The sequence below is a fragment of the Limanda limanda genome, chromosome 11, assembly GCF_963576545.1.
Source record: "Limanda limanda chromosome 11, fLimLim1.1, whole genome shotgun sequence".
NCBI lineage: Eukaryota > Metazoa > Chordata > Actinopteri > Pleuronectiformes > Pleuronectidae > Limanda > Limanda limanda.
In genome coordinates this window covers 24,506,527-24,518,757 of record NC_083646.1, presented here as the reverse complement: position 1 = coordinate 24,518,757, position 12,231 = coordinate 24,506,527, and positions in this window count along the sequence as shown.

Here is a 12,231-nt window from a genome sequence, read left to right as displayed (position 1 = left end):
ACGCTTTGTCCATACTAATGCAGATATTTTTGCAAAAAAAAAATCTTCCCTGGTGACAGGTCGTTAACGTAGACTTTTTTGCCACCTACTGACCTGGCATGCTTGTTTGAGTGTAGTCACTTTTGTGGTCTCATCTGAAGGAGATATTTTGTGGGTCAATGTGTATGGGAAAATATCTGCAAAAAATATCTGCAGTAGTACATGCAATGCCTACATTTCTTGAGTTGACATGAGAAGATTAGCTTTTTAGAAAGACAGAAAGGAAAAGGTAATAGAGAGAGAGAGAGAGAGAGAGAGAAAAGAGAGATAGAGAGAGAGCAGCCAGAGGTCAGGAGGTCAGGCTTCCAGAGAGATCAGGGATAAATACACAAGTTGGACACATTTTGAGGCCTATTAAACTGTAGTGCCGTCACAGCCTTAACACAGGTGTGTGTGTGTGTGTGTGTGAGAGAGAGTATGTGTAGGTGCATTCTTTTCAAACCTCTCCATACTGTGTCAGGGGTTCACTCGCTCCTATGTACTCCAGCCTCCCTCTAGATGCTTTTGTGCAGCAGCCTACCTCCTCTGCAATGAAAGCCTGTTTTAAGTTTTTGTCGGCTGGTTGTAAAGGTATAGAACTGCTCTTTGCGAGGATGAAATGTTCTTTTCTCTGGTGTCCCGTGCTTAGCTTTCCTCCCCTCACTGGTCTGCAGAGATTGAGTAAGCCATGCCTTGACAAGCTGGGGGAAAAGAAGAAGTAGAAGAAGAAAAAGCAAAGGTAGTTCAAAGTAGCTTCGACTCGAAAAAGCAAGAGTAGAACTGTCGATTTGCGGAGACCTTTTTTTTCTGTACATGTTAAAAAATCTAAATTTACACCAGTTGAAGTCTACGGAGCGAACAGAGTACTGTACATCCCATCTATTTTGAAACCTCAGACGTTTTTACAGGATGATAGCATGGTATGCTATACCAGAGGGTTGTTTAGATATGCATACAATATCGTGTGCTTGATTTTGCCTAATAATACACCTACAGTGTGTATATTGAAGGTGTGGGTAGTGAAAATACTTGAAATGGATACTCTAACCTTTGTGGTAGTGTACTACTAATACCAATGTACAGAATTTCCTTTAAGATTAACTCCTCAGTTATGAATTTGTACTCCGAAGTGTGACTTAGAAAAACTATGAAGTGGGAGTGAGTGTATGTAATATAAGCTGTATATCTGTAATCCACTTTTACCAAACCCTTTATATACAGCAGTAGAAACCAAATGGCATTACTAGTGCACTTAGACTAGGTTACTGCTTTAACTGTTCTCATTTTGTCCAGTTCTAGCCACAAGGTTTCTTTGAGAATGTCTCTTTAATTGTGCCGGCTAACACACTGCAACGTCATTTGTATTCTAGGGGCTTTAGGACGATTCCCGTTGGTTTTAACGGCGAACGATTTGTTCCATGACGGCAGTGCGGCACAGCTTTTTAGCTAAGTCTCCTCATGGGAAGTAAGATAATGCTAGGTGCATCAGGCAGTGCTTATTTTTTCAGAAAGATGTAAGAGTGTGTTTTTAGTCTTTCTCTTTGCTAAACTGTAGGATTTGTTCAGTAGCTAGTCATGGCTGCCCTCCCAGGCACTGGCAGGTGTTGTTCTTTTTATTTTGGTTGGTTGTTTTTTTGGTTGTCATGCCTCTTAAGTTGTTTTATTTGTGTCCTTTTTTTATTTGTGATGAACTTCATGAGTAATTTACCTTAGAAGACATTATTATTATTCCAAATGTATTTGGTTGACATCTGTATTTATTATCACTTCAAAAAGGATAAGAGGACAGAGGTAGACAGGAGTGTTTGTTTTCATTTGATTTGTCTGGGGTTTTTTTTCTTGTTGTTTTATAACGTGTTGTTTTCAAGCCAGCAAGCCGATGTGAAAGCTCTACCTCGTCTGAGCCATTCTCAGTTCTGTTACACTTTTGTACATCATTTCAAAAAGATGTAATGTCATGTCCACAATAAAGACACAGAAAATGCCACCTGTTGTCACAGCCTTTCATCTGGTTTCGCTTGTTTTGCCGCTTTGACTGAACACGTCCAAGTTTAGATGAAAAAGCTCGGGCGTCTCTTACAGTTTTTCAGATTCAATTTTTCCATTTGACTCACACTAGAAAAATGCAGTGCGCTGTCTGTGATTATTGACAGTATTAAAAATGGAATGTATTTAGCATTTTCTTGTGGTCGGTCATTCATTATCAGATACTTCCGTACGTCACTTTTTATCTCATTTGTTGAAAGCTTCACAACCTGATAACCATCAGTATATAAAGTAATCTGAAACGTACCTAGGGATGTCACAAGAACCGATACTTACGATACCTGTCGATACTAAGATAACAAAACACAGACAATGCCCATTTTATGAAGCACCGTAGGCACCAGGCTTGATGCCAGCTGTAAACCCGGCGTGAGGCAGATGACCGTGGCATTATCATTTAATGCATAACGTGTCTCACAACAATGCGTCACTCACATGCGTCCGAAACTACCGTATAACCCACAGTATATGCGCAAGCACATTGAACTACCGTATATGACATTAACAACATCCAAAGAATGCACTTTTTTTTGTACCGTGGTATCGAAATTGGCATCGAGAATCGTTTTATTTGACTGGTATTGGCACCGACTACGGAATTTTTGGTATCGTGACACCCCTAAACGTACCTGTCTGTCAGTAACCGACCTGCCCAGGAATCTGATTCAGTGTTAGTCAGCTGGCCGGCAGGGGCGAGGACCTAAGCGTACCAACAGGTAAACTAGTTTAAATAATTTTCTTCCCATGCATGCACTTAGTTGATTGAAACTCTACCACACTAACATGCTTCCTAAATAGTCTGGTATGTCTAATCGTGCCTTCTGGCCGCGGCGGGGTTCCATACATAATCTCCATTGCCTGCAGAAGAAAGTGAAAGTGGTCATGATTCATGGACACGAGGTGAAAACAGATCAGACCCAAGCCACACCGCAAGCTGTTCACTTTCATAGCATGTGACACATTTGATGGATGGAGACTTTGATGTCGGCCTGGGCCCGTTGGCACCTTGATGTCCACGTGTGGCCGCGCAGTTGAAGTCGAGCTGCCAAGCAACGGTGATGAGAAAACCCTCGCCCTTCAACTACCAGGGACCACCTAGGGATTGGTTGCTACTTTGCCAGTCTCTTTCATGTTCGCCGTCTATGTGCACCATCTGTCTGTCGGTTTGAGTGACAGCTGAATGACGGGTTCCCTCTGAGAACATGGCACATAACGTTAATGCCAGGCAGGCCTGCAGGCTGAGAAAAGACTGCAGCTGCCCGTCACTCTTCCCAACCTCATCAGTCACCGCGGAGACAGACGTGACGGCCCTGAGCTCCCCGAAAAACCTGTTCGCTGACATCTTTTCTTTCTGTCACACAGCGGAGGGAAGCTGACTGACTGACTGAATGACTGACTGAGGTGGAAAACTCGCTGAACGTCAGGCGAGCTCGAATTTGATGGATAGGTGTGTTGGTGAACAGAGTGTAATGTGCTTTTTTTTGTATCTTTTCCAACTTCATTGTAAAAAAGAGAGCAGTTGTTCTCCTTCCAAGTCTTTGCTTTAATAGAGATGTTAACAGCGGGTGTATCAACACATTACTTTTCTCCCATTGCACAGGAAATCTACAAGGCCTTTTCTTACCTTTTCAAATGCATGCTTATATTATATTTCTGTGTTGACCCATTCAGATTGGATGGGATTAGATATTTAGACTAACTCGTGGTACCTGGGGTTATGTGAACATTCTTACGCCCCAAACTTTAAAGGACAAAAACACTTTACTCAGAATTATATTCTGACCATTATAGAAAAGGCTCAAACATTATTTTGACCTCCACAGAATGCTAGAGGCTAAATGAGTGCATTTTCCATGCCTCACACGTCGTTTTGTTTAAATTTTTCATATTGTTCTGACAAGTTTGCCAAGAACTTTGTCTAGACTGTCCAAAAATGTGTCATCCCCATTTGAATGATTATCACTTCTCAGACCTTTCTATGAAGCAGCCTACGAGCTTGGCCGGAACAGAGACCAGAACTGCTGTAAATCTATATTTAGACAGAGTGGACGATTACATAAAAGTAGGTTGTTTCAAGCCCACTCTAGACATTTCAGTTTATTTGCTATCTTGCTGAGTTAAGAAGATCAATATCATTGTGTTTGTATTAAATATAAGGCTTAGGCTTAGGTTAGCACAAAGACGGGAAAAGGGAAAATGGCTATCTTGTTTACCTTGTCTGATAAAATCAAGCTCCCGGCACCGCCACAGCTCACTAATTAAAAATGTATCTTGTCTGCTAATTCATAAAAACTGAGGTGTAAAAGTTGTGGTTGTTTTTGTGAAAATTTCAAGGTGCAGTTCCCAGGACGTATCCTCAGTTTTTGTGCTAAGCCAAACAAAGATGAGCATGTGATCATTTTCTTGAAATTATTCTTAAAAGTTTTTTTCTCTGACATTAATATTCATCAAATCAAATAATAATGATTCTATAATTGTTCAAAGCCGATTTGTCTTTCTTTGGCACAATCCTGTGGTTTTGTCTAAAACGATACAGAGAAGTAAAATACTACACCTTCACCTAAAGACCCAACACATGACCCTTCATGTCAAACAATAAGTCAAGTTATCTAACCTTACACACGACTGGGAGTCAGCTTCTAACCCTTGTAAACCCTTCACCATGTTTCAATAGCCTTGCATTTCATCCTTGCTGCTCTGGTATCTCTCACGCTATTGCTGCAAGTAAGAATGAACAGTGGTCCTCCCTCTGGGGAAGGTTTCTCTGTTCCTCTTTGCACGTAACCCTTTGAAACTCTGCTGTGTGGAGTCTATGTCAGAGGGCATGATCTATATCTGCCACCAGGGAGCACTATCCCTCTCTAATGGCCGCTAAACGGCCTACCTCAGGAAGACGAGGGCCACATCACAGACCAAATGGCACTTGTATGTGTACGATAGCCGCTGCTGTGTGGGCAGCGGAGGGGTAAATATACTTAAAACACACTACGGCGTAAATCAGCATGGCAGCCTTGACTACCGTTACCACCAGAGAGTCCGACTCCTCCGCATTTCCCAGGCAAAAGGCCAAACGCATTTACAACACTTCAAGTGTCTGCGACACAAGAACGCCCTCTCCACTGTGAAATATGTAAATATTGCACTAATCAAAGGGTGGTGGAATCGCAAAATGCCACGGAAAGGTTATGACCTGGAGCCTGTGCTAATAGGGGAGTGAGGGAGGGGGAGAGAGGAGGATAGAGGAGGAGGTGTAGGTAGGGAGGGCTGGGGGTGGAGTTGTGGTGGTGCTGGGGAGCAGAGGAGTGACAGCTACCACAGGCGTTTCTCCTGCCTGAGGAGGACCTTCACATGCTGACCTCCGCCTCCTGCACTCCAACGCTCTGACAGTAATGAATAGGAAGGGGCTGTTTATGCATATCAAATGTTATTTACTCTCCCACAGTCAACTGTAGCCACAGAGGAAAGAAAGAGAGAGGAGCAAAAAAAATAAAAACAACAACAGGATATTCCCAAAGACTGTGGGCTGCCATTAGAACAATGTGGACAAGTATGCCGAGGCCTCGGCGGTGCACTGAGGTTAATCTATCTATCGCAATGAATTACATGACATGGTTTTTGTGGGGCCTGAGCTTGACTCGCTTCTAAACTGCGGCATTGTTCACTGCCTTGATTTTCTTCCAGGATTTGAGCGCTTGACAGATACAGAGCACCTACATGAAAACAAGCCTCTGTAAGTACCTAAGTGAACTTGACAATGAACTTCTCTTGATATCTAAGCCCGCATGATTATTTACTTCAACTATCTCCTGCTCCACCAAACTAAAGTCTATATCCAGAGACAGAATCAGGGGGATGCTAACATAAATTCTAGTCATGTAATATATTTTTTTAAGCAGGATTAATTCTTCTCCACATTGACATGATTGGTCTTAAATAGCGCAAACCTTAAAGCCAGAGGGAGGAAAAGCCTGAGCGGAATTATTCAAGGGAATGACGTTCGACGACAGGCTCATGAAAATGACCTTGAGCGCGAACAATGAAGAATCAGCCGCCAGAAAACGTTTGTGTTTTTGCCGAGCCTGCGTGTCATCGCCATTGGTTTAAGGCTCGGCTTCATTTTCCATCACCCCTTGTGAGAATTAAGTTGGATCTTAAGTATGTAAATGAGAACCTATTCTGTGCCCCCCACCCTCTCTTATACGAATCCCAGGACAGAGCATGACATTTAACATCGCCTTCCCTAATTTGTGCTTAATAGCCAAAAAGTGATTAGAATTAACATTAATGACATTTCAGATGTCTCCCCTTCTACATTCATTACCCCTTCTCTGCTGCTGATACTTAACCAGCTAATGCTGGTGGCAGATTCTTGCAGCTTAAATTTCATGTTACACTTATGGCAGAAATCTTTCAGTCGCCCTTTTTTTTCTGCTCCTTTGCAAGAAGACAACAACGATAGTGAATTAAGGGGGGGGGGGGGTATAAAGCCTTTAAGTTGGGAATCTATTCTATCGGTCACACCCTCTTTACCAATTGACATGAGGATCACAGCAGATTAAGAAAAAGGGGGGTCTTCTCTTTTCCGGCTCAGTGCTTGTTCTATCACCCTCAGCCCGTCTTGTTTAAACAAATGCTGTCCGATACCCTTCATCTCTTCTTCTCCTTCAGCACCTCCAGCCTCCCTCAGCAGAGCCAAAGCACCAGGATAACAGTCTCTGATGAAATGCCAGTGTTTCAATATCTTTTTTCTTTTTAAACTTAAAGTTGGATGTGATTATTCCATAAAATTGTGCTTCTATCAAACAGTCTCTAGCCGTCCGCTCTCCTCTCTGGTAATTAGAGGTTGTCTCCAACCTTGTTCAAGGGCTCAGAGCTTTTCCCATGTGTCTACACAGAGAGGTCCCACAGTCCCACAGCAAACATGGGACAAAGGTGAAAATAGGAAGATACGGAAACATAGTAGCATGCCATCATAAGCTCATGTTATATGATACTTTTCTTTTTTTAAATCAATGTGTATATTATTTTGATATTTTGATATATATTTGTAGAATTGAAAGACAAATTTAAAATATTATTTAAGAATGTGATAAGATTTTGTGTATTTTTGAGTAATATATAATAAATTGATTTAACTGTGGGAAACAGCCATACAAGTAACCCAGACTAAATTGAAATGAGTCAAATTATGATTATTTTTAATTCATAAATTAATTGATTAACTTAAATTATTTGTATTGACCAATTCAATAAGAATAATGACCAGATTTAGATTTACCAAATCATATCGGTATTGGTATCTCCAGCACTGCAACAATATGATAATACTACATTGTCATTAAAGTGTTACATTTTAGTTCTGATCCTAAACGAGCAAACACAACTTTTCTCAAAACAAGCCTGGTCCGCCCTGCTTCCAGGAATCAGCCATTTGTGAAAGAGAGACTCTTCAGAAAAGCTTTCACCTTCTCCCCCTGACTCAGCTTTTATATGTTCACACACACTAACTACCAGCCATATAAATTAAAACTTTACAATCTTGAGTAGTGTATTACTCTCACTTGAGTACTGTGTAATAAAGTTGAGCTTTAAGAAGTGCAGGTGGTGACTGACACGTTTCCCCCCCCCGGGGCCTTACTGAAGCTGCATGTGCTCCCTGATGAGACCGATCAGGATTACAAACACGTACAAACTAAAAACTTCAGCTGGATAGATGCTGAAACCGATATTCATACATACTCACTGACCTGAGTACTTCCTGTACATCCCTAACTGTAGTCGGTACACAGAGGAATATCGATGAATAGCAGAGAGATCACCTGGAGCGTCCATGTGTCTAAGTCCTTCAGTCGACTCATAGTTCATCTGTTATAGTGAATACATCGTTTCTGCATCAACCAGTCCGCTTGGGCTGCTGTGTTGCTTGTGACACGGACCCCATATGTTAACATCAGCACTGACTGTTTAGATCCACTGTGCATGCTTCAGGCACCATATAGAGTATACGGTATTTTCACAATATCCACCGACTTAAATGGAAAGTGGGATCATGTGCTGAACGCCAGACTGTAAATGCAAGTTTGTTTGGAAGAAAACAAGAAGATCACCAGTTTAACTTATTCCTGCAGCTTTAACTAATTGATGTTTTCTCTCATTTAGAGCATTAACTGGAGAGTTAAACACTTCTTCTGTTTACCACGGCTACACGGTCGTAAAATACAGATGGAGGACCGAGGTATCGTTAGAAAACAAGAAAACATGGGGGATTGTTGTGGACAAAGAGAGAAGAGGGGGTATTTCAGAGCAGGAATAGGGGGTTAAAAGGGTCAGAAGTGCTGGGGGTGATCATGGGTAATGGCAGGGGCCTTGCCGTTGACAGACAGGCCAATCTCCTGCCTGGACAGACTCAAGAGAGATGTGTCAGTCTCTGCCTGAGCCCCGGGCCAGCCGCACCACCACACTGCTAAATGTGTATTGGCAAAGTGTCGGTGCCAATGCCATTAGCCAGCAGACTTAAATTCCCCTGTAATTTTCTATGGCGCTCCTCGTTATTGGCACCTCTGATGGGTCGAGTATTTGAATCCTGGTTCACTGCTTAATGGATGGCTGGTGATGGTGCAGGAGCAGCGGGGCAATTTGTTTTCACTCTTACGAGACACGTATACACACACACACACACACACACACACACACACACACACACACAAACACACACACACACACACACACACACACACACACACACACACACACACAAACACACAGTAGTGTCTCTGTGACTTCAGAGCAAATTACATTGACTGACATTCTTTTCCTGGAGACTTACTCTATCTCTAACCTCTAACCGAATCTAACGCTAACCTTAACCTTGACCTTCACCTTTACTCTCCCCGGGAAAATGTCTTCACCTTAAATTGTACTAGGACCTCTAGAGATAATGCTAATTTCTCATTGCCTCCTCCTTGCAACCTTCACCGATCAGCCACAACAACAAATGAGTGATTGTTGTGGTTTTATCGTGTAAATTAACACTAATTTTATGAAAACAATTCTAAACTCAAGTCACAGTTCTAGTATTGAGGCCATATTATAGATAAAAGTATCTGTAGGTTTCAAAAATAGCGTCATAATATTTTGAAAATAATGTCTTAAAAGGATAGTTCACCTATTTGAAAAACTACCCCCTTTTAATGAAAATTAATGAGAAAAAAAAGTTGTAATATAATAACAAAAAACAGTGTGTTGATGTTGTTATTTGTGAAACCTATGTCAAAGTATAATTTAACAAGATGCTCCACATTCCTCTTTTTTATGAGCAGCTGATATTCCCCCTCTAAAATGAGACATACTCTAATCCAATATATTAAAAAGAATGATTTGTAATATTATGAGGATAAAGTTGTAACAAGTTAAATTGCATTATCGAAAATCTAAATGTTTCCTTTAAAAGCACTAATGTTCCTTCATACCATTCTAAAGCAGCTCTTAAAGAAGTAAAAGTAGCAGGAGCACATTGTCAAAGTTAAACCAGTGGTTCCCACAAATTAGACAGTCGCCCTCTAAATGTTTCCTTTGGATGAGTTGGAACTGTCCGAGGCTCAGAGTATAGCTCCATCTCCAATGATACCACATTAAATGTGTTTCCAATAAGAATCACTTACGGTGGCCATTTCTCTGCAGATTGACACATTTTACTTTTAATACTTCTAGGGTATATTATGTTGAAACTATTTAATTACATTAAATTACTTAACGGTGTGTTTTTTTTTACTTTGTTGTACTTTTACCCACGTAAAGAATGATAATACTTCCATCTTCCAACTCACAGAAAAAAGTTAAACCCACGCACACACACATTAACACCCCTCAGTGCTACAAGGACACGTCTCATGAAAGAGAAAAGACAAGAAACACAGAGTTTTCCTGACTTCCAGTGCTGATCTGAGATCTGGCCTTTGCCAATCAAACCTCACTCATTAACATTATAGAGCAACAAGGACAAACTTGCATGTGGTCTGATTGTGTTTAGCATTTCATTTAATTTAAATAATTTCTGCTTAATTCTCTCCGGATTATGCTACAATGAGTTTGGTGCAAAAAGGCTTTTCTACTTTCTTTAACCATCTGCGACCTAAAAACACATTAGAACTACTCGAATTTTCATGAGCTAACGATTGTCGAAGTTGTTTTGGACTCTTCTGGGATTTGTAGTTTTGAACGTCTCTTTCACAATTTTTTCAAACCTTCCTCTTACTCTTTGCGTTCCTAGTTGATCATCGAGGGAATACAGCCTTCAGCGGGCCAAGACAAACACCCCGAGAAACACACATACACACACACAAGTTAAATAACTATATACCGGAGTAATTTAGCTGCGCTGTAATTTGTATATAGTGTTTGACAACCTTGCTGGAGAAGTTCTCACCCCAGAAATGCTAAGTAGTCCCAGCAGGAGTCAGTCAGGAAGAGGAGAGGAGCTCTTTGCTGTTTAATGTATTCTTCAGCAGCCCAGAGGCCTCCAAAACACACTGCATGTCTCTGCCACAGTACACACACTCACACACACACACACACACACACACACACACACACACACACACACACACACTCACACACACACACACACACACACACACACACACACACACTCACATATCTGTAGGCAGTCAGGCTCTGAAGGAACACTGCTAATGGGGCTGTTTTTAATGAGCCAGGAAGAGGAGAGTGACCCTTCGAAGGTGAATATCTCTATCTCTCTCTGTGTTTTGCTGTGTGGAAGCGTATGAATGCATGCCATTCACACACACACACACACACACACACACAGACCCTGACACACACACACACACACTTGCATGTACATCGCATGCACGAGGGGTCCTTGTGAATTTACACCAACTTGTACTATTTGCGTCTAATTGTTTTTAACTGCCATAATTACTCTCAGCTCTCAACTCGTTCATTCATCCAATCCTCCCATCAGGAGCGAGCGTGTGAGACATCAGAAGGCAGCAATGTGTGTTTTTACGGCTCGAGAGCCTGCATAAATTGTGAGGGTTTAAAAAAAAAAGAGGGAGAGAAAGAGAGAGAGAGAAAGAGAGAGAGAGAGCCCTGCAGCAAAAGTCCTCTTTAAAGCTGCAGGAGATCCGTCGATTTCCTCAAGTTCCACTTCACGTTGCACGGGACGCATCCATCCCCCCAGACAACCATTCCACTTTATTTCACTGATTTTATGATCTTTGCCTGCAAAGTGGAGGGAGAGGGTGGGGGGGGAGAGGTAGAGGGAGCAGTTCCGTGAGCGGCCAAAAGATGGCACACTACGTATGGCTGGAGGAAGGAGCTGCGAGGAGCGTCTGTATTTAACCTCGAACCTGGAGAGCGTCTGTGTTTCCTCTGCTGGGAATCTTCTGCTTCCAGGATTCGTAGAGGAGGAGAAGGAGGAGGAGGAGGAGGAGAGAGGGAGAAGAAAGAGCTCGGTAGGTGAACGGATGTCATGCCTCTGCTCGTGTTGCTCCACACACCGCACTGTGCCTGCTTTTACACTAAAATGAGCCTGAGGATATATAGCTGTGACATTTCATCTGAGGGCCTCCACCGCCGGTTCGTGGAGTAACGGTGCGATCTGACAACGCATCGGCTAGAAATAATAGTTATTCTGATGAGTTGTGGTTTTCTCTCCTTTTTTTATTTTATGTCTCATAAATAAATGCCCCGACTTAGCTGGTGGGACATATAGTGTGGTTTCATATTTTTTGGGTTACCCCCTCCCCTCAGGGAAAAAAGAAGATAAAAGTGGAATGAAGAAGATGACTTCATACATCATGTTTTAAACAAATTTCTCGTGACGCATTCCTCCGTGATTCCGCCAAAATTGTCTTTTTATGGGGGCTGCTGATTTCATTTAATCATTCTTTCCCTACGCTAGGGCTGGGGATGCAGTTTCATATCTGTACCAAACAATTTCTTTTTTGCCAGACGTGAGGGATTGGAACGTCTCTTTTCTGAGGGGTTAATTGGGAAGCATCACATTATCATTGTTACAAAAATACAACATGGAGGAATTTGCTCTCTCGGAGAGGCTCACGATTCAAGAAGTGCCAATGTTACAATTTCTCTTCACACGCGTTGAAAGCGCACGCCGATATGGATGTTTTCAAACGTCAAGTA